This window comes from Narcine bancroftii, chromosome 12 (genome assembly GCF_036971445.1).
Source record: "Narcine bancroftii isolate sNarBan1 chromosome 12, sNarBan1.hap1, whole genome shotgun sequence".
Lineage (NCBI taxonomy): Eukaryota > Metazoa > Chordata > Chondrichthyes > Torpediniformes > Narcinidae > Narcine > Narcine bancroftii.
The window spans coordinates 20351916-20379289 of record NC_091480.1 but is presented as its reverse complement, the minus strand read 5'-3'; the positions used below and the strand labels follow the sequence as shown (position 1 = coordinate 20379289).

The 27374-nt window shown below is 39.8% G+C and overlaps 1 long non-coding RNA gene across 3 annotated transcripts in view; it reads left to right on the top strand.

Annotated features, from left to right (window-relative positions):
* LOC138747405 (uncharacterized) overlaps positions 1–27374 on the top strand; it is a 300059-nt gene that overhangs the window by 42966 nt on the left and 229719 nt on the right. For all 3 annotated transcript variants that reach the window (XR_011347478.1, XR_011347479.1, XR_011347480.1), the window contains exons 3-5: positions 19153–19261; positions 21974–22147; positions 22273–22397. This is a non-coding gene — a long non-coding RNA (uncharacterized lncRNA). The remainder of the gene's footprint in view (positions 1–19152; positions 19262–21973; positions 22148–22272; positions 22398–27374) is intronic.

Sequence of the window (27374 nt, the reverse complement as noted above, 5' to 3'; positions counted from 1 at the left end):
CTTCACGCAGAGAGAGACGGGAGTGTGGAGTGAGTAGCAGTTGAACTGGTAAATGCAGGCTTAACTTTGACATTTAAGAAAAATTTAGACAGGTACGTGGACAAGAGTGGCATGGAGGGAAATGGTCCAGATGCAAGTCAGTTGGACTAGCAGAAAAATATTTCAGCACAGACTAGAAGATCCAAAGAGTCTGCTTCTGTGCCATAGTGTTCTACAGTTGTATGATGTACAGGAATATTGGCCTCAAAGATTTAAAAAAACAGGCCATCAATCCCAGACCATCACAAACCATGAAGCAGATAGCCAGCTGGGTGACAATGCTGAAAAGCAATTCCAGGTTCCCCTCTGTGTTTGGAAGTTTTACCTGGAAGGATCTTCTGTTCTCAGTTGCTCTCATCTTTTCCTTCATTATCTCCCATCTCATCTCTTCTTTGTTCACTCATTCAAGTTTGATTTCTTCTTTACTTGTTTATTTCCAAAGTGGCCCAGTTCCAGCTTTTGCCCTTCTTGTTTGATCCAACACCTTTGCTCCGTATCCTCAGTCAGTAATCTTAGTGAGGGTTTCCTACCATGTTCATTTTGATTCTTACCACCTCTTGCGATTCTAATTTCAGGCCCATCTCCCCATATCACTAATGAAACTTAATCTACAAACGTTTGTTCAGTGCCTGGCAGGATGTATGTTTTCCTGTTACAGTAAAACCCCGGTATCCGGCACCCATGGTGATTGGTATATGGAGGATACCGGTTGCTTGAGACTTACTGTTATTGGGCCTAACTGCATTAAGAATACAGTTTAAAAGACAAAAAATACTATACTGGACTTACACTGAACAAACTTCACTTGCATGAATATAAAACTTCAAAGCATTTTACTATATTTTCAGTCACATTCTTTGAACACATTTAACTGTCGCTGCATATGCAGGTTCCTCCCCCCTCCAAGGAGCTGCCTGAAAGACAATCAATAACATTATAGATAATTAATGCCCCCCTCCTCCAAGTTTACAGATAAAACCTCTGACCGGGCAACTCTTACTAAGCAGGGATAAGGAGACACTTGAAGAGAGCCACCCCAATGGCGAACGGCATCAACCAGCTCTGCATCCTGGGCGAAGCCATTGCTGTTTCACACAATTTTATTCAAACAGTTACTACGTGGTAAGCACAACTAAGGCACTCTACTGGCTGAATATTTGTTCTGATCTTCACCACTAAGGCACTCTACTGGCTGAATATTTGTTCTGATCTTCACCCAACATTTAAGTGATTTTTCAGAGAACATTTACTTTTACAATTTTAAACTTATGTATTTTTTCTAATATTTTATTCTTATTTATTTTAATTTAAAAAAATATTTTCCTTGATTTTATTGCTGATTGCTTGAGGCTGCTGGTTGCTTGAATTCTGCACACCAGGGGTTTTACTGTATTAAACCATATTTAATTCACTGTGAGCAACACCAGAAGAGATCCAATGTAAAACTTATTACAGTAAAACTCCTGGTATCTGACACCTATGGCGGATAAGTGTATTTTCTGGTTGCCTGAGACTTTCTCTTACAATGCCCTGAGTGGAGGTGAGATCTGCACTGAATTCTAAAGTCATTTTAGTTATTGTGCAATTCTTTTGCTTTAAAAATAAAATAAATCAAGTTCAGTGAACAGATGTTTTATGTGGGCTGATGGAAATTCTATGGACAGCTTTGCCAGGTGCAGACCGGGCAGATTGATGCTCTGAAGGCCTATCGAGTTGAAAGACAGCAAGGGAGTAAAGCTTAGAATAAGTTACAGGCTAATTCAGTGGGTTGGAAATGTGGGTGGGGGTGGTCGAGTGTGTGGAGTAAGCCAAGGGAATTCAGAGAGTGAAGTGGGGCAAGTTAGACAACCTATATTACAGATTGAAAGTGGTGGGGGGGGGGGGGGGGCACTAAATGTGCACTAGATCTAAGGGGAGGAAAAGGTTGCTCACTTCCTAAATTATGTCCTGAGTGTTAGAATGAGCCCCACTGACTGACATAAGGTGGATGAAGGATATTTGGCTCCCATGCCTCTGCTGGCTCACCTTGGCCAAAAATCTTTTGAATTCATTCTCTCTCCTAGGATTTCCCCACAATCCCATAAAGGTATCCTCCAACTCTCCATCTAATTCCCTTTATTAAAATCTGCTTCAACCACCCCTTCAGACAGTGCACTCCATGAGAACAAGTGGATGAGTAGAACCATGCTTCATTTTACTTCTGATCCCTTCCTCGTCAATGGGATTCCTGCAAGTCAGAATAGCTTCACCCCATTTACAGTAGCAGTGCATCTCAGAATACTGAATGTCTTGACTAACTCCCCTCTTTCTGGCAAAGGAGAACAATACCCGCTTCTCCATAACTACCAACGAATCTGCGTGTGGGGAGAGACCGGTAACCAGAAGAGCTTCACCTGACTCTCTTGCTCACTTGGTTAGTGTCATCTAAACGGTGCAAGCCCAAATACTGATTTCATTGTCGGAACTAGCAGACGGCCTACATGTATGTATCCTCTCAGGAACTGTTGTCAGGAAACTCAGGTAACTTTGTTGAATATGTGAAGGCTGTGTGAAAAAACAAAACATGCATCAGGCCAAAATGAGCAAATTTATGTAGGATTATGTAAGTCTCAAGAACATAAAACAATTTGTGTTTTACTTCTTGAATTTTATGTACATTGAAATTATATTACAGACCAATAAAGTCTTTTGTTTGTTCAATAAAAAAAAGGAACATAAAACAATGTGGCACAAGAATAGGCCCTTCCGCTCACAAGTCTGTGCTGACCTCAGGCCACAATTAAACGAAGACTGTTGCTTGCACATGATCCATATCCCTTCATCCCCTACATAATCCCATGTCTATCTAGAAGCCTATTAAATGCTCCTATCGTATCTCTTTACATTACTACCCCTGGCAGCCTGTTCCAAACATGTAATCGTAGGCTACCATATATGTCTTATATCCAAGACGACTTGGGTATAAGACGATTCCACCCTGCAGAATTTCCATTTAAAATGTAAGTTTTGAGTTTTACTCACTGTGTAAGACTACCCCAAGCCTGGCACTCATTGCTGACCAGTGGACTGAAGCTGTCACAGTATTTTAAAGTAGACCACCGTTGGCTCCTTTAACATGCCGTTTAAAGTCGATGGCGGTCGTACTGGGCAGATGGGCCCTTTGGGGGAGCGCTGAGACTTCACTGTTTAGGTTTGGATTTTATACTTGGCGTAAAAGGCTGGTTTTGCGGTGACATTTTTAAGATTCAAATACTGTCTTGTGCACTGATATACATGGTAATTTATGGCCCAAATACAGGTTATTAAGCTCAACCAATCTGTACAGGCATTCATTTTATTCCAATGTTTAAAATCTATCAGTATAAACCCTCTATTGCCTATTCTAGGATTCTTTGAAATGTATTCATCTTTTCATCTTAGGTATCACCTGCAAATAACGAATGCATCATGTGAGCAACAATGACCCAGCTCTACCCAGAAGGATTAAACCTTTCTTCCACTCTTTGCTTTCTCTCTTGAAACCTGCAGGCAGTCCATTTGTCCTGGGGATATTGAATTCTGTTTATTGGCCAGGCACGAATAGACATGCTGATCTCCAGGTTATCCTCAGCAGGTGCTAATTGTAAGATTGCTAGAGGCTGCCTCTGCCTTTTCGTGTTCTGCATTTTACACCCCTGCAAGCAGGAACATAGGAAACGTGTAACTAGATTCTCCCAGTGGATTTAAGGGTGGGGGGTGGGGGGGTGCCTATGACCACAAGGCACAAGCATTGCATCAAGAGGAGATTAAATATCAATTCTGTAGGGTAAACGGGGATTTGATGATGGCGTAGACACAAAGGGGGTTTGTGTGCCTTCCAGGTAATTTGGGTGCGAAGTGGTTGATAGAATGCAGGAAAGTGATTTGGGTAAAATGCTCAGCTCATTGAAAGGCATCCTGGCTAACGCACATCCTCAGGATAAGCTTTTGCAGTCTGCTGCACACAAAGCTGACTCTGTGGATGCGATATGTTGGACCATGTGCGTGAGAGAATATTGTGGCACAAAACTGGCACAGAGGGTTCCCCTGGTTCTCCGTGTGAATGTTCCTTATCAGTCACATTGCAGGCTTCTTGGGCTCTGTATCGATTTATGAAGCTATGAATCCCACAGCAGCCATTTGGATTTGGAATTCTACAGACTGACAGCCACTGGACTTCCCATTTTCGCCTCCCAATCTGATTCTTGTGTTCTCAGCTCAGCTGCAGAGAGGTTTTACCAGTTAGTGCAGGTTAAGCCCAACACGACACGACTAAATGTGAGAGCATCAAGTGTGACAGTGGTAGGAGATTACAAGGTTGCTTCTGCAGTGAACAGCTGTTCATTGAGATAAAACAAATGAGCATTTTCTGGACTATTGCTCATTGCAAAGTCAAATGTTTGACCCTAAACAAATTTCATTCAGTACATTTTACCATGACTTGCTCAGATATGTGTGTTGAGTTAGTCAGTTGCATTGGTAGCATTTGTTTAGTCTGTAAACTGCCCTTGAATTACATTTACTTGCACAGAAAACCACATAAAGAAAAACCAGTGTGGTGCGCTGTTAGCCAGAATCAGACACACACAAGGTAAAGACTGTACAACAGGCTTTAATCCACAAAGACTTCCACAGAGCCAGGCTGTCTGTAGCTGCAGCAACTCTGAGTGAGGCCTCGGGAGGCCGGCGCAGGCTTATATCCCGGAGGGTGATTGACACCTGACTGGGTGGGGCTTGATCCATTCAGGCCTACTGATTGACAGCCGGCCAGGTATTATCCTGTCCCCTTACACTCCTGCAGGTACAGAGGTTTCCCCCTGCAGTAGGCCAGCGGTACACTTCTGCAGGTACAGATGTTGTCCCCTGCAGTAGGCCAGTGTCTTCCACCACATCCAGTCATACACATGAGCCAGCACTGAGGTAACCTTGACCTAGTGCAATGGTTCTCAACCTTTTCTTTCCACTCACCTATCACTTTAATAATCCCTATGCTGTCGGTGCTCAGTGATTAGAAAGCGATTCCTTAAGGTGGCATATGAGTGGGAAGTGAAGGTTGAGAACCACTGACATAGTGTTTTATATTGCTAATGTATTGAACTCAGATCTGAGTACTGTTGAAACAATTTTTAACATTTTTAAATTTAAATTTAAACTTACAGCCCAATTACAGCCAATTGACCTACAAACCCTGGAACGTTTTTAGAGGAAAGCGGACTGCCCAGAGGAAACCCGCACAGACACGGGAGAACGTACATATTTTTAGTACAAATATATGCAAATAAACATGACCATATTAGATAATCATTTTATATAGGAAGTCACTGTACCCATCAATGCTCTGGTTCAATTAATGAGTCAGAAAAAATATACTACTTTGCTCTTAGAATTTCTGTTTTTGATCCCCATCCCCTCCACTTCAAAGCCACTGAGGATCTGTATATCACTGTCACCTTGGCGGACGGCAGGAAATAGTAGGGTGATTATTGATCCCTGTTATGAATATATGGTATACATTAAATAGAAATTACTTGCAGTAATTTGCTTTCCCTTCATTCAACTTTAGGCCATGGATGACCCCATTTCACATTTAATAGCAACCTGATTTAAAAGGTAGTGTAATTCATATTATGAGGTAATGAGACTCCGATAGCTCAGTGGTTAGAGGACTGGTCTTGTAAACTAGCGATTGCGAGTTTGTTCCTCGCTGGGGGCTCATTTCTCATTTCAAAATCTCTGTCTGCCTTATGGTAGACATGTATGTTACATTCTAAATGACAATAATGGGCATTTTTCCCCTCAGAATTGTGCTAGATCTCCCCCTATTTTGTGCTCCAACTCACCAAACCGCAGAGGAATTCATTACAAAGGAAAGTTGTTGATGAGACTCAGTTTAATGTTTAGAGTGACCCAAACTTAAACTGGGTTTCTGGAAAGCCTATTGACATTCTGTGAAGCTCTTTTACCTATATGTGTGCAATCGCATCAAAAAGGTGACTGCATCATTAGGGACACATTCATTTCATGCTTTATAAAATCCCTGTTCATCCACGCTGTAAGATGTGTGCGTGGAATGCAGTAACACCTCTGATGCTCCAGCAGCTACTGAACTTGCACTTTATTGGTCCTGTGTTTCAAGGAGTTATGTTGATCTGAGGATTGCTGCCAGCTAGTGGGTGATAGTGCAATAATAGGGTAATTATTATGGAAAGGGGCTCATTACTGAACATTTCTGCCCTCTTGATGTTTCTCTCACCTGAAGAGATGACTGAGTATTGCCTAGAAAATTGACTTTATTGTCTCTTTGTATGTCAATTAAATATTCTATTGTAGCTGTTTTAAAAGCTATATTTTCTTATGAAGTACATGTTCAGCTGGACCAAGTCAGAAGTTTGAGGCACATGTAACCCATATAATCTAAATGATAATGATAATTGACGTATTAGATAATCATATTATTTGCAATTTTGGCATGCTAAATAAACAATACATTTTGCCCGAGAGTAAGTCGCATGTCACCACTTTCAGGAGTTTGCAAAGATTTGGTATGGCATTGAAAAGCTTGGCAAACTTCTACAGAGGTGTAGTGGAAAGTGTGCTGACTGGCTGCATCACATCCTGGCATGGGTACACCAATAACTTGGAGTAGAAATCCCCGCAAAAGGTAGTGGACACAGCCCAGTCTGTCACAGATAGAATTCCCCCAACCATCAAGAACATCAACATGGAAATGCTGCTGTCGGAGGGCATCCACACCACCCAGGGCTTGGTTTCTTGGCACTGCTGCCATCATGAAAGAGGTATAGGTGCCACTAGATGCATACCACCAGGTTCAGGAACAGCTGCAAAACACGAAAGTCTGCAGACACTGTGGTTGAAGTAAAAACACAAATGTTGGAGAAACGCAGCTAGTCAAACAGTGTACTTTTATGTAGCAAAGAGATTCCATGCCTTGATGAAGGGCTCAAGCCCAAAACATTAGTTATGTCTTTATCTGTGCTGCATAGAAGTAGACTGTTTGACCAGCTAAGTACACAGCATGCAGGCACAGTACACTGGAAAAACGATGGTTTAACTTGTTCAGCACCCACCACCCACAGGCACGGTATACCGCGTAACAAATAAATGTGTGCTGGTTTCCAGCATCGACCACATCTCAGGATCTGGGACAGGCCTATTGCAATCGGCCCTCTGGAGATGGCCACAGCCTGGGTTTGAAGGATTGGAGGGAGGGAGAGAGAGAGCGATTGGTCCTCCAGCTGAGAATCAATGGTTAGATCTGCCCACAGGTGAGGCTGATGCACAATTGGTTCTCGCAGGTCACGTGGACAGATGCTGCATTGAAAAAGCAGCACATGCATTCTCTCTCTCTCTCTCTCTCTCTCTCTTTCTCTCTCTCTCTCTCTCTCTCTCTCTCTCACTTTTTCCAATTGGCCAAAGGGGCAGGTCTGGCTTTCAACAAGGTTTGGAGTACAAATAATGAGCTCTATGGGTAGGGCAATGACTTGTTTCCATTCCCAGCTACAGGTTTTTGTTGTGTGGACTGGTAGTTGGTTGAGGTTTGTGGTTGGGAGGAGGCTAGAGGTCATCGCCACTTATGCTGGATGAACTCAGAAGATCAGGAAGGACCATTGAGAGAAAAAGAATGGTCTTTGGTTCGCAAAAGGGTTTCGGCGCAAAACAGCGACTGTTCTTGTCTCCCCATTGATGCTGCTCAGCTGGATTCTTCCAGCATGTTGAATTGAGCTTCAGATTCCAGCATCTGCAATCTCCTGTGTGTTTCCATTATCACTTCTGGTTGGACAAAAAGCCCCCAAAATGTGGATAACTGGAGGAGCTGGAGGCATCTGCTTGATCAGAGACAAACACGTCGGTTGTGACATTTTTGATCTGCCACCTTGACAGCTTGTGTCCAATCTAAATAAGAGCCCTTTGTCATTATGTTAATCTTAGCCAATATTGATGAGGTCATGCGCACTTTATGAGTTCCTTTTATACTGAGGGATGTTTCTTCAGAATATTTTTGGACCATCCCCTAACCCTTTAAGGGAATTGATCTGTATTTAGGCAGGAATATTCTGCGTATGAGACAATGATATTTTGAGAGCTATCCACATTTTTTAGTTTTTGGGATTAGACCAATTGGTTTTTATCTACTATAACTTGAATACCAACTCTCCAAGGGTATGGTTTGTGTTTAGTCCTTTCTCCTTCCAGTTGACTGATACCAGTAGATTTTCCCTGGAATATTGCTAATTTACATCTTTAAAATATCACAATATCACAAAAGCAACCTTCAGAAAAAAAAAGGAATATTTCACAGATATGGAGAATAACATTGTGGAAATTTTCTGTGGAGTAACTCTGTACTCAAGTCAATCCGTTCCCTCGAGCATTAGCTTGACTGAATGTTAATAGGCAGCACTTTTAGATTAGAATGACTTCTGTGACTTATTACACACACAGCAGGCCAGGAGAGAGAAACAGCCAAGGCTTTAGACAAAAGCCTTTCACCGGAACCGAATGCAATAAAGAAAGTGGCACTTCTCCGCTTTTGCAGACCTGAAAGGAGAGGATAATTTCCAGAACACCGTGAACCTGAAATGTTAATTCACCACCTTCATCCACACATGCTCTCTGACCTTTTGACCACATCCAGTATTTCCTTTTATATCTCAGGTTTCCTGCTTCCACAGTACAATGCTTTTTTTTTGTTGCAATGAACTGCTCCTTTACTTCGACAATAATTAGCCGTTCTTTTTCAGTGATTAGTGATTCTTTTTAAATCCAGTTTGATTGGACACTTCATTGGTAGTCACCTCTGTAACAGAGAAAGGCATTTAAAAAAAGATGAGATGCATCTGTGAGCCAGGAAATGATTGATATTACGGCACAAATGACTACTGAGCTCAGATGGCATTCCTCTCTCTCCTGTTTTAATTTGGATGTTAGCCATCTATTTTCAACGGATTAGCACTTTCACTAAGTCAGCATTCAGAGGAATGCGTTTGGTTTTCATTATTGATATTACAAATTGAAATTCGAAGGCCATTTCTTCAACCGGCAGCAACATTGAACAGCGTGAATGCATAACCTTAGTCACACTGAACCAGACAGTGATGAATCTGGCCGCATTTACCTGTTCTGGATAAGGTAGGCAGCAAGACTTGCCACTCTTCACCCAGATGGTAGGGACTGAGAGATAAGTGTCAGATGATGTCCCAGTGAGGCCTTGCCTCCAGAAACAACATCGCCAAAGCCTTTTTTTTTTAAATATAATGGATGTTACTCTTACAAATACTTGAATGCAATTTAATTCAGTTTTTAGAAGCTTCAAGGTACAGAAAAATAAAATTACCCAGTAGATTTAAAGGGACTGTGGTACAAAGAAGCAGCTGAGCTTCAGAGAACAGCTGATGACCTGGATGCTGAACCACTCGAATATGTGAACAGTTGAATAGGAAATTCTTGGAGTTTTATTGATTCATTTCATTTCACTACGATCTATATTTATGTATGAAAATGCCACCGGCTTTGCTGATGCTCAATCAAGAAGTTGTGGGAACCAATTGTAAACTTCTCTCTAAGAGATTTTTAAAACCATCTATGAACTTAGATAAACCATCCCTTGAGAACAAATGTCTCCTTTATGTTCATCTTCTCCACTTTTCAGGAGTCATTTAATTTTAATTTGACTTAGACCTTCAGCACAGTAATGCACCCCACCATCCCATGATCCCAAGTAAACCCATGTGGCCAATTAACCTACCAACCTCATACATCTTTGGAATGTAAGAGCAAACTGGAGCACCCAGGGGAACCCCTCACAGACATGGGAGGGGGGGGGGGGGGAAACTATGCAAAATCTGGCAGAGGCAGATTCAAAGCCCCCAGTTGTAATAGCATTATAGTCTTCGCCACACTAATGCATATAATTAAATGTTTCGCACATCTACAGTTCAGCAGGGAAGCAAAGAAATCTTCTAATTTCCATCTTATTGTTATACTAATTCACGTGTGGAATCCAAATCAAAAAGATTGACTGCATTTGCTTTGTCCTTGTCTTGGTCAGCATTTTATAGACTTGGTCTATTTCTCTTTTCAATTTAATTTTCCACAAAATACTGAATGCTTAGCATTACGATTGTCTGTCCAGAAATGAGATTACTAATCCCCCAAACATCCTTATTGTTAAATATTGTAATCATTTTTAAATTTGTGCTAATGCCAAAATGGAGTGAGGAAGGGAAATTACCTCCAATATCCTGACAAATGTGAATCCATCAAACTGAATCACAAAATAAGATAATCCAGATTATCACCTAATTCTTTCTGGGAAAGAACTGTGAACAAATTGGTTCTGATGCTTCCGAAAGTACTACGCTGAATATTGCTGCAATAGTACTTCACTCGGCAAAAATAAATTTGTTGTTTTGTCTTAAGGAAGATACAGGCACTAGATAACCAAACAATTGCTTCAATATGAATTTTTTAAAAGTACAATTTCCAATGGAAGTTTAAATTCTTTTGTAGTAAATGGCACATTTAAAACCATATTGTAGATTTAAAGGAAAGTGAGAGTATTTTAGGAATAAGTATCACCAACACCTTGTCTTGGTCTCATCATGGCGCTGGTATACGAATGTCTCTACTTTTTGGCATGTCCCTTACCAATCTTGAATAGAGGCTCAATGGAAAGTCTCTGATCTGGATCCATCGCACCTAGAGAGCAAGAAGTTAGAGAGTTGTGAATGCAGTTCAGGCCACTGTACAAACCAACCTTCCTTCCACCAACTCAACCTTCACCTCTTGATGCCTCGGGGAAACTGCCAATATATTGAAGGACACATCGCACCTCATTCACACTCTCTCACACCACCCACCCCCACCCCTGTTGGCCAGAGTATATGTGGGTTTGAAAGCATACACTTCCAGATTCAAGGACAGTTTGTTTGCTGCTGTTATCAGACTCTTGAATAGACCTCCCATCTGTAAAAGATAATGTCTTGCAGTGTTTAACTGAACGTTTTTGCATCGACACTGTATCTTGCACTTTTGCTTGATGTGACACCATCGCCTACACATTTGCTTGCCACACTAGCTGCTATACTTTTTTTAAAATCCTTGCAATGCATATGTGCTATGTCAAGATAACACACAAAACAGTTTTTCCCTGTACCTCAATACGCATGACAATAATTGATTCAATTCTATTTGAGGTTCCTGTCTTTGTTTTTGTATTTAAGACTGGAGATGATGTTGGACAAATGAGTCTAAAACTTGGTCTCTCTAAAGCCCCTTTCACACTTGCCAGTGATCCCAGGAATCAAACGCCAATTACTAGAGTGAAACATACATTGTTATAAATGTTTACTTCTGCACACCACTCTACAGTGTACCCATCAAAGCTTATTCTTTGAATGATGGCAACTCCTCTCATAATAAGGTGAGTAAACGATGCAGTGTAACGACTTCTGCGGTCCTACCCGCTCAACATATCTAAAGATGAAAAGGTTTTAACGTAAGTAGACCTTCCACCATCATATGTAAAACCTGTGTATGTTGTGTGTAATATGTGAAGTTAAAGAAACAAAGGGCTCTTTTGATTCACCATTGCAAAAGGCTTCAGTAAAAAATACAAATCTTTGCTCATTGTCAGCTGCTTAACCATATTAATAAATTAGCGACTAATTAAGATATTCACTCAAGCGACCCAAAAGGAGAAAAGCTTCATTAGGAAAATGTCACTGAATCCATTTTCTTTTAGCATTATCGTGTTTAAAAGGAAACGTTAAAATACACAATCCCTTTTACACTTGCAAAGCACAAGCCAGTCAATAATAATGGCCAAACATGCCGATGGTATGCATACAAATGTGTAGCGTTGAATCAAAGCTAGTGGTTCTATGATCAATTAATTACATAGAGCAACTTCATGATCTTGCCATGAGTGGGAGAATGAAAAAGATGGAATTTACTATGAACCGTGGCAATCCTCTTCACGATGGGCTGCTTACATTGCGCTTTTCTGACAGACAGGAAGGGCAGGGATATGAATGGAGTAGCAGGCAAAACGAATCCAGTTTGAGGCAAATCTAAAGTCAGTCAACTTTATTCAAGGAAAAAGAGCCTGTATCAAAAACTAGGACTTGCTTTTTGAATGTGCAGGCACAACAATAGCGTGCTTTATATCAGTGATTATTTTGCAAACGGCATCTTTGTTTTATTTCTACATTGGGTATACTGTCAGTGTCGATGTGGTTTATTAATATTCATAAGCGTTTAATATATTCAGATGTAAAGTGAACAAGTACCAAAATGTTGCAGATTTTTAATCAGCCCCACACTCAATAAAGATATGTATGAGATGTATATGGACACAATGCTTCATATTCATTCTTAATAAACCAAGAAAATGAGTTCAGGAATTGGGACAACAAGTAAATGCATTCAGAAATGATTTTTGAATTTTTGAACAGAAATGATTTTTGAACAAGATCTTCACAATCCTGATTTACATTTACTTGTGACAAAATCCTTCCTCTTTTATCTTTGTCTTAATAGAAGACTACAGTACAGAAACAGGACATTCAGCCCATCTAGTCCATGCTGAAATATTATTCCATTGACCTGCACCTGGACCTTTTAATATTGTTGGATGATAATGGTTTACAAAGGAATATATAATGAGTGATCAGATCCTCCAATGTAAGATTTAAAAAAACAGCATGTTTTATGTTGAACTTGGTATATTTTCCTTTAAGTATGAAAGATTGGATAGCTTTGACAATAGGATTTCATAGTGATCAAATAGGAACTGATATGGAACAGAAATTTGGTCTGTAATTTAATGTTTCCACAAAGGCATTAAAATATATTGAAGCCCTTATTAGAACGTTCTTCAGAAAAGACTTGGCCAAATCACTGTTAGATTTTGAATTTAAGACTGGAGGTTTAAAATTTGGTCTCTCTAAAGCCCCTTTCACACTTGCCAGTGATCCCAGGAATCAAATGCCAATCATCCTGTAAAGTGGCAAGTGTGAAAGCAAAACCTGTTGAACGCCGGTGTCAGATGACGTCATCTCACGCCAGGGATTAACGGCCTCGACCTCTCGTAGAATCCCCGGCAGCTGCAGACGCCAGCGCTGAGATCAGGCAAATGCGAAACGGGCAATCACTTCTCTCTTTTGCGTGCCGTGTCATGCAGGCACATGCGATTAAAGATAGAACAGACCAAACGTCGGGGATAGACCCTTGCAAGTGTGAAAGTAATCAGTGTCCCCATTAGGAGTGGTCTAGTGTGAAAGGAGAAATCTCCATTCCCATTCTGGGACACTGAATGGCCGATTTAGTGGGACACAAGAGTAGGACTAAAATTGTCTTGATGAAAACTTGGAATATAATCACTGATACGGCTGCTAAGTACTTGAACAAACTGTCTGTATTAGGCATTGTGAGCCTGAACTTTGTAACAATTGGAAGCATAACTTTGCTACATGTATTCACCACATTTCTCTTGACGCCATTAGATGTTTCCAATGATGTAACAATCACACTGAATGCATATTGATGCACATGTGAGTGTACTTAACAATAGCATTTATTATCTTCTGGAAGATTCAATGCAGCAGAAATGTCTCATCAATGTTGCAACACCTGTGATACATTCTGTTACATTTATGGACAGTATACGGTTAGGGTTCAAAGATGGAGCCTGATTGCACTTAGTAAGAAAGCCTATGAGATCAACTTTGGTTGTAAAATTGGTGACCAAGACAAACCCAAGGCTCCTTTAATTTGTTGTGCAACATGTTCAGTCAACCTGAGAGCTTGGCTCAGAGATACATTGCGCGATTAAACATTTTAAATGCGAATGAAAGTCAAAGAAGCCGTTATGAGGCCGGATAAACAAGAATAAAAGAGTAAGAGACATTGTCCAAATTTTACGATTACCAACATCAACAATTTGGAACATCGTTAAGAAGAATCATGAAAAAATACAGAGGTTATAATCTTGGGCAGTTCCTTTACACTTTCACCCTTTGCTCTTGCCATCACTCTGATACAGGTTAACCTTGGTCTCATCTGTCCACAAGACATTGTTACAGAGTTCTGTTGGCTCATTTAAATACTTCTTGGCAAACTGTAATCTGTCCAACCTTTCCGTGACTAACTCATGGTTTCCATCTTGCAGTGTAGCCTCAGTATTTCTGTTCAAAAAGTCTTCTGTGGACAGTCGTCATTGGCATCTCCACATCTGCCTCCTGGAGAGTGTTTCTGATCTGTCGGACATATATTTGGGGATATTTCTTCATTATGATGAGAATCCTGTCATTAGTAGTCCCTTTGTGATTACTGAGCTGTTTCTTCTTAATGATGTTCCAAACCATTGATTTTGATAAAGTTTGGACAATCTCTTTTATTCTTGTTTTTCAGCCTCATAACGGCTTCTTTGACTTGCATTGGCACAACTTTGGTCTTCATGTTGAAAATTGGCAACTACAGACTCCAAAGACGATCAAAAGCTTAGAAGCAAGTCTAGCTCTCTTATACATGCACCAATGAAGCAGTTAAACATACCTGAGTACTCACAGACACCTGCGAAGCCAAATGTCCCAAACATGACAGTGCCCTGAAATGAGGGGGTTATGTATAAAAAGTGCTGAATTTTTACATGGACAAATCAAAATGTCTACAAATAACATTGAATAAAGTCTGGAATGTATGTTTTAATTATATGTGAACTGTTTGATTACAAATTTAAAACTGTTGCGGATAGGGGAAAATAAAAAAAATGTTTGTTCCAAACATTATGGAGGGCTCTGTAAATTTCTTTCAGTTAGAAGCCCTTGTACATATATTTTATAATAAAGATACAGGCTATTTGGTCTCATTGGTTTATACCTGTGCTTTATGGCCACATAAATTCCTCCCACCTAAACCTACCACTCCATTATTTGCTAGCCATCTACATTATTTAATCTCACTTTCAATTCCCAAATGTCACCAGCGATCACATTTTAGAACCATAGGATCATAGAACATTACAGCAAAGAAACAGGCCCCTTGGCCCTTCAAGTCTGTGCTATTGTTCTGCCTGGTCTCAGTGACCTGCACCAAGTCCATAGCCCTCCATAACCCTCCCACCCATGTACCTGTCCAAATTCTTCTTAAATGTTAAAATTGAGCCTGCATTCACTGCTTCAGCTGGCAGCTTGTTCCACACTCCCACCCCTTAACCCAGGTCCCCTGGTTTGTATCTCACCTATCCTTAGTGGAAAAAGCCTACCTGCACTTACTCTGTCCATACCCTCATAATTTTAAATATCAAATCTCCCCTCATTCTTCTACACTCTAGGGAAGATCGTTCTCTTGGATTTTTTAGCATTTATATTTACGAGCCTTTGGCTTTAGAGTCTCTTCTTGCTTCATGTAATTTTGTTGATCCTTCTGCACCTCAAAGCCATTAGACTCTTATTTTCCAAGCAGCAGATGGCTTTATTTTCCAACAAAATATATCACTTTACACCTATTTGATTTGAATTAATTTTCAAATCATATATATTTATTTAGGCTTTCATGTGTTTTGTCCACATCTCCACCGTAACTGTTATTAGCCCCCATTTGGTATCATCTGCTGATTCAGAGGGGGTTGGTGCAGATATCACAGCCATTCTATTGATTGTTGTCCAGTCCCAGTTCCCCCTGTTCAGTGGAGGCAGCTGAGAGACTACATTTATGGTTCTGGGGTTCATCTCTTGAACCCCAAGCTTATTGTCTCACGAGCTCATTAAATGGGTCTATCCTTATCTGGTGATGGTATTGTTGGTGAAGTAATAAACCAGTAATAACATTGCTGTCTCTTTCTCCCTATCGTGCTGTGGCCCGAATGCAGCTCTATCCAGCAGCCATAGGTGGGCTTGAAACAAAGCACTCGTATTTGTCTGCTAGACTCCAATGACCTAAGCCCAAAAAAAAAACCACTCTCCTGGCTGCACCATTGTTGCCTGCTTTTCGCTTCGAATTGAAACTCTTACATTTCATTCATTATGCATTCTGTTAGTTAATGACTTCAAATTGAATATTCATGTTATTATATTGAGCCACTTCAGTACAGTGTCTGCTTCACAAGAGTAGAAACTGTGGGTGTTCCATTTAAAATTACTTTCATGGAGGAGAGTTGCACATTATTAGATCAAAACCACAGACTCTCTAACTACTGAACCTGTGTTAATATCTAAGAGTCATCAGGCTATTCTGTATTTATTACTTTTGATATATTGGAAAAAGTTTCATGTTGCACAATGGATGTATGTTGACTCAAATAACTACAGCTCAGGCAAGGTCTGTGGAGAGAAAACAGGCTTTTCAGTCGAACTAGGAAAAGTTAAAAAGTTTTCAACTTTCCAATTTGTTTTAAATTACTGGGAAGGGGTAGATAAAGACAGAATAGAAGGATTGTCTATGATGAAGTGGAGAAAAATGGGCGTCAGGTACATGGTGATGAAAGGTTTAAAGATATGTGGGCCAAATGCAGGCACAAGGGATTAGTTAAGTATTTAGTTAGCATGGATGAGTTGGGTTGAAGGGCCTGTTTTCGTGCTGTACAAATCCATGAATCTCACTCTATGAATCTAGTGACTGATTGGCGCGATTGGTGGTGTTGGTAAACAAAAGGAGGGAAAAGTTTTTTTTAAATTGTTGCTCATCTGTCCAGAGAAGGTGCAAATCAAAAGAAGTGAATAAGGAAAAGAAGGGAAAAAAAAATCACTGCTTGAAATGTGAATGTAAAATGCTCGAGCTGCTGGTAATCTGACTTGAAGAGAATGCGGGAAATACTCAGCAGGCCAGGAATTAACTGTGGAGAGAGAGAAATAATGTTATATTTATAGGTTAATAACCTTTCATTAGTACTGGCCAATTTTGATCCAGTGGAAAGGCTGGTGATATGAAATTGCTCAATTCAATGTTGAGTTCTTCAGTCTGCAGCTGTTCTTGTGGTAATACAACCCCTACGCCGGCTGCACAAACACTGTACCTGCAGTTAGGAAACCTGGGAGGCTGGCCCCACCTGCCGGCTGTCAATCATCGGCCCGTGTAAAGACTGGAGCTGGCCCTTTCAAGGACAGTCAGACACGTGGAGCCAGCAAAGATTGGTGTACAATTTTAAGCTAATTAAAGCCCGTTGTACAGGCTGTGGGCTTTGCGTCAGAATTATTCGCTCAGCGGTGCTCAGCTTTTTGATCTTAAGCTTGGTTTTTCTCAACCCTCAATCCGACATCGCCCTGCTTCAGCTAAATGCTAACCTGTCAGAACAAAAACTCTGCTACCGGCTGTGAAAACCCCTTCCCTTTCACCTGTTCTAAATTACAACAAGCCATTCAGCATATTCCTAAAATATTCCTAAAGTGGTGAATTAAAACCCTTGGTACTGTTTATATTTTAATAATATTGATGATTATTGAATGTTTTCAAATCCCATTTTATTTCCTTTATATACAGTAACTAGATCTAAAATTAACTAGATTGCAGCACCGGCTTCCATACATTAATACTATATAATCTAAATTCAGCTTATAAAGTATATAATGAAAACCTGCAGAAATTTATCAAAACTTTCTGGAGAAAGTTCAATCTGTAATGGTTTTAAAATTGTTATTTGATGTTAGCTGTGAATTAGCTGGGAAATACCACATGTTTACACTGCAAAAATATTTGGCTGGATCTTCCAGGCCAATAGAACCAGACATTACAGCACAGAAAACAGGCCCTTCAGCCGTTCTAGTCTGTGCCGAATTATTATTCTGCCTAGTCCCATTGAATTGCACCCAGTCCATATCCCTCTATGCACCTTGGTATGGTGAGATTTGTGGCAGGGGTGGGGAGCTGTGGGGACCGGCAGCTCTGGGGAGGTGGTTGGGGACCAGTGATGATGGCAGTGGGAGGTGTTCAGGGACCAGCAGTGATGGAAGTGGGGAGGTGATCAGGACCAGTCTGCTTTTCTGGCCAGAATTTTAAGGTCACCTCTTTTTGTATCTGGCCTATAAGACAACCCTTTTTTGGGGTGTTTTTGAGGTCTTATCTGTTGAAATATACAGTACTTAAAAAAAAATTCTACAAAGTTTCTGTTCCTTCTTTAGTTAAAATATTCTTGCACTCTTTTGTGCTCAGCTTAGTAACAAAGTAAGCTTGATTTTTTTTTTCATTCCAACAATCTGTTGTCTATTCTAAAGAAGTCAATATATAGCACTGTAAAACCCCTGGTCTCCAACACTTATAGGGATTGGTGGATGCCTGATAAGTGCATTTTCTGGTTGCTTGAGACGTGCTCTTAAAATGCCTAACTAATACACCTGCATTAAGAATAAACAGGTTCAAAGATTTAAAATCTCGGCTGCACTTAGACTGAACAAACTTCACTTGTATGAATATATAAACCTAAAAGCATTATATATTATTTTCAGTCACATTTTTGAAAACATTAAACCATTGCTGCATCTGCAGGTTCCTCCCCCTCCACACAGCCTCCTGAAAGACGAACAAACACATTATAGAAAATTAACCACCCCCCACCCCCCCACCAAGTTTACAGACCCTGACCGGGGCGACTCTTACCAAGCAAGGATAAGCAGACACTTTAAGAGAGTCACCCCGACAGCGATCAACATCAACCAGCTCTTCATCCTGAGCGACACCATTGCTGTTTCACAAAACTTTACTCAGTTACAAAAACCAAAGCATGACAAAGGCCCTCTGCTGGCTGAATGTTTGCTCCCATCTTCACCAAATGTTTATGTGTATTTTCAGAGACCATTTACTTTTACAACTTTAAACTTACGTATTTTTTAACCTATTATTTTATTCTAATTTTAATTTAATTTATTTTTTTGCTGGTTGCTTGAATTCTGGATACCATGGATTTTACTGTATATGTAAATTTGGAAAACTCTTTGGCACCAATATTCTTGTGAATTTCCCCCAGCAATATCCAATACAAACTTTGCAAATACTAGAATTCTCGCCCCAAGTCGTAGCTTTGATGTTCAAATGAAAATGTAGACTAACTGGTTTTAAAAAAAATTCTTTATTTGTTGACAGACTGTGGGTGCTGCTGCTGAGGCCAGCAAAGACCACCACGTCCCTAATTTCCCCCAGAACTGGCTCAGCCATTCCAAAGGGCAACCACCGTGCTGGGATTTGGAGCAAGGTAAGGCAAATTTCCTGGAATTTGTGAACCAGCAGGGTTTTTATAACAGGCCAGTAGTTAATCGGTAAAGCCAAAGGATTTTTATGACATGTTTATTTGATTATTTGACTTTGAATCACTGAGATTCCCGAATACAGGGCCAAAGACTTGCCCACTTTATACCTCTTGATTTGCCTCCATTATCTTTTTCCACAATAATTATGGTCTCTTCCTATTGATACTATATTTTTCTCAAATTACCTGTTATATTTAGGAAATGAACTAATGATTCAGAATAAATACTCCCCATTCAACTACCTTATAATCCAGTGATCTACTTTTATTTGAGGTCCTTTTAATGATAATTTTCGTTTGGCTGGTTAGAGTGGTAGAATCCATTGCATTACATGTTAATGCCACTCTGGGATTCAGAATCTCATTCAGTGGCTTGCAGGAGAAAATTGTGTGGAATTTATTGATAATTAATTCCAGTTCATGCAAGTGATCAAATAAATCAGCCAGCTTCCCCTGATGGTTTGGGCACCTTTTCCTTTTTCACTGCTGCCAGTAAATCACCAGTTCTTTATTCTTCTGGTGCACCCAGTAATGTTGGGCTTCGTGATTAGCATGAGCCCACTATGGATTCTCTACTTTCATGAATCCTGCAAATAGCAGGGTGTAGTGAACACAGGACCAAACACATAGAAAAAGACCAACTCGTTTTAGAAAGTTCGCAGGTTATAAATTTAACCTACTCTAGAGCGGACTACTACCATTGAAGGGCCCACTGGTTTTCTGTTCGAACAATCCATTCAAAATAGCGAATGAACAATTTAAATATTTAGGTATTACGATAACTAAGAACTTAAAAAATCTTTTGAAAGAAAATTTTGCAGTCTTAGTTAATCAAACTAAATTAATTCTTACCAGATGGTCACCATTTTCTTTGACTGTGATTGGTTGCATTAGTTTGGATAAAATGAATGGTTTAACAAAATTTTTAATATCTCTGCCAATCACTACCAATATTTATTTCTGACCTTTTTCGACACATTGGAATCAATCATTATGTCATGTATATGACAAAAAAAAAGAAACCTAGACAGAATAAAAGATATCTCCTGAATAAAATAAATAATGAGGAGCTGGCGTTACCCAATTTTAGATTTTACTACTGGCCTATAAACATAAGGAATATGTTATTGTTGTTTCAGTGTGAAAAGACAGGTGACTGACTGCCCTAAGTGGATTGAGATGGAATTGAAATCCCTTAAAAACACTTCTTTATGAGCGGGATTGGGTTCACCTATATCTATCTCATATTCTAAAACTGATGGTTGTTATTGGGCGTGCTTTGTTCGGATCTCCCGAGGCGAGGCTGTTGCTTGATAATAACTCTACTTACAATATGAATTACAACTTCGGTTGGCATTGGGTTAGATCTTTCCTTTTTTCTTTTCCTTTTCTTCTCTTTACTTTTTATGCAACTCTATCTATAAATACATATTGGAATGGGGGTTAAGTCCAAGTACTATTGGTCACTATAATATATGCCATTAAATGTGTAATAGTCTCAATGCCACAGATTTATTATATATTTGTTTTCTTTTCTGACAAAACTTAATAAAAATAAATTTAAAAGAAAAAAAAACAAGATCTTGATCAGTTGAGGTAAAACATGAAAGTCCTCAGTGGTTGAAATAAAATCACAAGGCTGGAGAAACTCAGCAGGTCAAACAGTGAACTTAGTGGAACAAAGGTAAAGATATATAACTAATATTTCAGGCTTGCCTTACCTTGATCAAGGATTCCTTGGTTCATTTCATTCCAAGTACAGTCTGACAAACATGTATCATTTTCAATAGATCAAATATCACTCAAAATATTGTATTTTCTAAGCATTGATGGGTTTGCAATGATCTTAAGGCAATTGGTAAGAGACCCATAGATCCTAATCTAATTTCAGAAACAGATTGTGATATATAGGTTCCACTAACTGTGGATGAATTTCTTGGCATCTGCAATTTGGGATATCAGCAACTAATACTTTACATCACATTTACTGTTTTGTCTGAGCAAAGGAGTGTGAATTGAATTTGGAACCAAAATAAAGATGGATCAGCATAATTGACATCAAAACCATTCAGTTAGGAGGAAGTCTATAATTTAAATGCTTTCTTTCAGATAACTTGAATTGGCAGAAAAAAATGGAGAGTTCTATTTTTTCCATTAAAGATATAGAAAGATCCTTGCTAAATAAAATGTGTTTGGAATTTGAGCACTCAATTCAAGAAGCCACAGGTGGCAGTGATCACAGGAGGCAACAGATTAAAAGTTGAAACTTGCTTGAAGAAACTCTTTAAAATTCTATTTATTTTGTAGTCTTTTGGAGCTGCCAAGTCCAATTGAATGTAGCCAACAGACTTCAGGTCAACTTGGAGAGAGACATCCTCTAAAGAATATCAGGACATTTTGCAAAATGGGCAGGCAGAAAACTGAAAAAGTGCAGTTGCTAAATCCTTTTTGTTGGATGGAGAAAAGTATAACCACCTGAAAAACAGGCTTCGGAGTTGGTCCTAGACTTTCTTCAGTAGCCATTTCAATGCAGCAGTCACAGGGCACACAACTATATTACTATTAAATATTACTATTTTTAAAAAATATTGTATATATTGGAACTTTTATTGGGAGAAAAATATTATTAAAATGCTCCTTTAATTTTACAATTTTTAGTGATCGGCTATCCACCAACTGGTTACTTGAAAATGCAATGGAGCCAGAGCGGTTAGTGCCCACAAGGTCACACTTCCTTTGTGCAGATGGAGGCCAAGTCACAAGGCAACGGCAACATCTCAACAATTCACATTGCCCTGACCCATGCTGTTAATCTACTCACTGCACTCATAAGTAAGTAAATCATTAAAAAATACTTCTTATTTATAAATACTGATAGTCTTAGAAATTAAATAAATACAAAAAAATTAACCTAATTAATGAATATAACTAATCACCTACTACGTTTTCTTTTTCAGGCTGGTGATTTCAATCAAATCCAATACCCTTTGGGCTACTGCACTGATCTCAGGAGATTTGATATGTTTTGCGATTGACCATCCGTGTGTTCCCGAATTCCACATTGGAATATGCAGCAAGTAAGGTAGGAATAAGCTGACCCACACAATGCCATTGGCTGGCTGTTCTCTGCTGTTAAACACCGGCTGAGGAACAACACAAGCCACACCAATTCTTTCTCACACATATTTCAGAATTTATCATTGAAATATTAACATGACTCATTTGGTACTGCCATGCCTTCTGGAGCAGAAGTTGTGTTTAAATTCCTTTCACGAGATTTGAGCGTAAATATTGAGGTCGCTCCAGGACTCCTGCATTGCTGCTGGTGTTTTATTTCAGGTGGAGAGTTGAATCAATCCGATATCTTTTTTTCAGACTGATGTAAAAGGATCTGTTTGATTTATTTTGAAGAAGGCTGAAATATTCTTTCTCAGAATGATCATTAGCTGATATCACTAGAACATGCAGAGTTATATTTCCCTGGAGAAAATCACGTACAATTTGAGGAAGAAATATGGGACATTCATTAGGGTGTGGCAACCGTATCTGTAGCACCTCAGTGTGCCGATGTAATTCTACCCCTTTTAGATAAAGTGAATACAGCAACTGTGCCAGTTGTGGAATGTTTGAGATTAGTGAAGTGGGTCGTGGCACAGGTGACGGGCTCTTGTATTTTTTTCCTTATCCTTTTTTAAGTTTCTTTGGTTTCTAAGTTCCCTTAGAGGTTTTTGACTTTAATGATATTTTGTTCTTTGCATTTGTTTAATTTCTTTTTTTGTATTTGGGTACAGGAGGGAGGGGAGAGGGGTAGGGGATAAAATAGACTCTGTCTGATATACATATCTGTTGGAAAAAAATGTGTTGTTTATTTGGATTTATACGAGTCTTTGAAAATAAAAAAATAAAATATAAAAAAAAATAATATCACTAGAACGGTTAAATTGGTTACACTGGTCAACACATTTTTTCAAAAGATTTGCTTCCTGAAAAAAAATGGGGATGATGATAGACAAACTCAAGTTGAACATAAAGATAATTTCATATTTGCTGTAAAACGTAGGGAGTTGGAGAAACATTGAATGAACCTTTATTGAATTTAACATGTTTAATTACTTAATGATGCTGACACATTGAGTTAGTTCAACTGACCTAAAAATGATTTGCCACTGATTTTCATTTGTGCTCAGCATCTGATGCCTCTTGTGTCAGTGCCCTATAATAGTCAGCCAGCGCTGATGGATTCCAGTTGTTCTGATACTGCTTTTCCGTGGTTGCAATGTCCTGGTGAAACCTTTCACAATGTTCGTCACTGACTGCACCAAGATCAGCAGGGAAAATGTCCATGTGCAAACACAGAAAGTTAATTTTCAATGACATGTTGTACTTCATCATTTTATATGCTTGAAGCATGTTGTTAGTCAGCTGGATGTAGTTGTGCATCAATATGCGTTCAATCTATATCAATGTAATGCACAGCATCTGTATATGTGAGCTGCTTTTATAACCTGTCTACATCTATCTTAACTAAGCAGGCCTATGAGAACTTTTTCCATAGCACCTGCACTGAGTTCATGCCCATGCACTCTTGGACTGACCAAAACAGCTTGCTTTGTGGGCAATATTCTCGTAGACTTAAAATCACAAGATCCGCTAGATCTAAAAAAAAGTATGTGACGGCAAATTGTCAGGTGATTTTCATGATTAGCAGTGCAAAATCCATAAAATACACCAAAAAGTGTTCAGGAAGAAAAATATTCATTGTCCAGTTTAATGTTATACTGTTGTTTATGAGAGCTCACTGTGTACAAATTGATTGCCGTGTTTCCTCGACTTGCACTGTGATTATATTTTTAATGAAGTTCATTGGCTGCAAAGTTCCTTGGAATGCCCTGAAATCATGAAATGATCCAAATAAATGGACAAAAATAAATATTTTACTCACAATTCTAATCCTTGGTTTGTAAAGTCACAGACTCAAGTAGCACACAAACAGGGTATTTGTCACAACAAATCCTTTCCTTTCTTTCCCTCTATTTAATTCTCCCAGATTCCCCTTTCCAGATTTATACTGATCACCTGCACACTAGTGGAAATTTACAGCGATCAATCTATGACCAATACATGTGATTTGGAAACCAGAGAACCTTGAGGAATCCTTTGGGGAGATTATGCAAACTCCTCACAGACCAGCAACAGAGGTCAGGAATGAACCCACATTTGGCAGCAGATCTGTGGAATTCGCTGCCCATTGAAGCAGTGGAGGCCACCTCAGTAAATAGATTGAAGGCAAGGTTGGATGGATTTTTACATAGTAGGGGAATGAAGGGATATGGGGAAAAGGCAGGTCGGTGGAGATGAGCCTATCACCAGATCAGCCATGATCTCGTTGAATGGCAGAGTAGGCTTGATGGGCTGGATGGCCTCCTCCTGCTCCTACTTCTTATGCTCTTATGTTCTCCCAGCTGCATCATTTTGTATTGGGTAGCACTTGTTTAATACTATGGCCATAATATCTTGAAAATAAAGCTGCCAGAATCCTTCTGGCAATTGTTTTACAGAGTTTTTTAGGAGTATGGAAACTGGAATGGGCCAATTTTACCCCAGGAGCCTACTCGGTTAATCAAATTGATTGGAGCTGATCCAACTGTACCAATTGTTCATTTCAGTTTGTCCCTATCCATTGACTTTGTGGTGAAACATGGTATTGTGGGCACGTCCAGGCATATCCTCACGGAACTGGACTGGCTGGCCCACCATCTGTACCAGTAGCCCTTCCCCATAAGATCTCCTAATAAAGGCTGAGAGCCCTAGACTCCTCCCTCATACCTGCTTTGGACATGAGCCAGCAACATGTAGAGGCATTTCTGGATCTTCTGATTAATAAAGCCTTTGACTAACAGCTTTGTGTTTGCAAGTGGTCATAGATCACGCCGCTGACCTTGCGTCAACAGTTCCAGCCCATATCACTACAAGTAAGGAAATATTTCCTTTTAAAAATATTTAAATTTATATTTAAAATTAGACATACTGCATGTTAATAGGCTCTTTCGGCCCACGAACCTGTGCCACAATTACATCTGAATGAACTATACTCTCAGTTTGTTTTGAACAGTGGGAGGAAACCACAGCACCCAGGAAAACCTAGGCATAAGGTAGACGATCACAGTCTTTTTCCAAGGTTAAAGGAGTCTAAGTCAAGAGGACATAAGTTTGAAGTGAGAAGGGAAATGTTTAAAGGTGAGCTGAGCGGCATGTTTATCCACCCTGACAGTGGTGACTACATGGAACAAGCTGGCAGTGCAAGTGGTGGAGTGGAACGATCACGGTGTTTAAAAAAAAATCACTTGGACAGATCCATAGATACAAAAGGGACAGAGGGAAATGGGCCAAATGCAGGAAAATGAGATTAGCATGGGTATGGATCTCGGTCGTCATGAACAGCCTCACTGTAACTTGGTGTTAAATCACGCTCTGAACTCCCCACTAGGAAAAATAATTTCTCCCTAAACAAGTCCTTTATTCATCTTTCCCATCTCAATTATATATTGTCCCTTAATTTTGTGTCTATTCACAATCGTGCGCAAAGCTCCCTTTGGGAATCACTTGATACCTTGATATTGATAACAGCCTGAATATGGCTGATTGTCTGATCTCAGAAGCTAAGCAGGCTCAGGCCTGGTCACTTCTTGGAGGGGTGCTGTAGGTTTCTGTGAGGGGCGCTGGACAAAGTGGCGACTCTCTGTCTGCCCTACGGTAGACAAAAGTTAAAGAATTTCATGTATGTTACATTCTAAATGTTGTATTACATGACAATCATGGAACCCTTACCTTTATCCCGATTTTTTAACAAAAACTCCAATAGCTGGATGTTAGGCAAACGACACCAGAAAAATTCTTGGTGTGCAATTAGTATAAACAGAATATCCAACTTCTATGGGAGTTGATGACAGCAATCCCAGTGGCATAAATATGACCTGTGATTGATCAGGAAGGTTTAGAGGAACGAGCAGCCATGCCAGAAAATGCGTGGCACTGCATAAGAATCACATTCTCAGGCGATCACTGCCTCGCCTAGCAGTAAAGTATCATTTAACAAAGTCATGATGATTTATGAAATCATTCATGGGCTTCTCAGACTGTACTACCATTTAATTGCCCATCCCTGATTGCTCTCAAGAGGGTGATTGTGAGCTGCCTTCTTGAACCACTGCAGTCTTAGACGAGTGAGTAGACCCACAACAACCTTTTCTTTCTCAGGAGTTTGCGGAGGAATGAGATAACATTGGAAATCATGGCGAATTTCTGCAGATGTGTGGCGGAAAGTGTGCTGACCGGCTGCATCACAGTCTGGTATTGGGACACCAACACCCCCGAGCATAAAGGTCATGGGCATAGCCCAGGATCTCAGAGGCAAAATCCTCCCCACCATCGAGAACATCGTCAGGGAACGCTACCGTCGGAGAGCAGTAGCGATCGTCAAGGATGCACACCACCCAGCAAACGTTCTGTTCTCAATTCTACCTTCAGGAAAGAGGTGTAGGTGCCACAAGACTCCAACCACCAGGTTCAGGAACAGCCGCCACCTCTCCACCATCAGACTCCTCAAATCAAAACTCAATCAGGGGCTCTTACTTTTGCTCTTCATTGAAGATTTTTTCTCTCTCTCTCTCTGCATTGCACAGTCAGTTTGTATACATTTCTTTATTTGTTTACATGGTTAGTGCATATTTTCTTTGCACTACCAATATATAGTAATTCGCCTCACAGCAGAAAAAAAATCTCAGGGTTGTATGTGATACCATGTATGTACTTTGACAATAAATATGATCTTTGAACTTTAAACTATCAGAGAGGAGGTTCCAGGATTTTGACTCAGGAAAGAATGATGATATGTTTCCAAGTCAGGCCTGAGCATGGCATGGAGAGCAACTTCCAGGTTATGGTATTCCTTTAATTTTATTCCCCTTGTCCATCTTGCTAGGAATGGCGCAATCAATTTTTAAAAAAATCTGTGGAGGCTGAAAGTCTGAAGCAAAAGCTGCTCAGCAAGTTAGGCAAG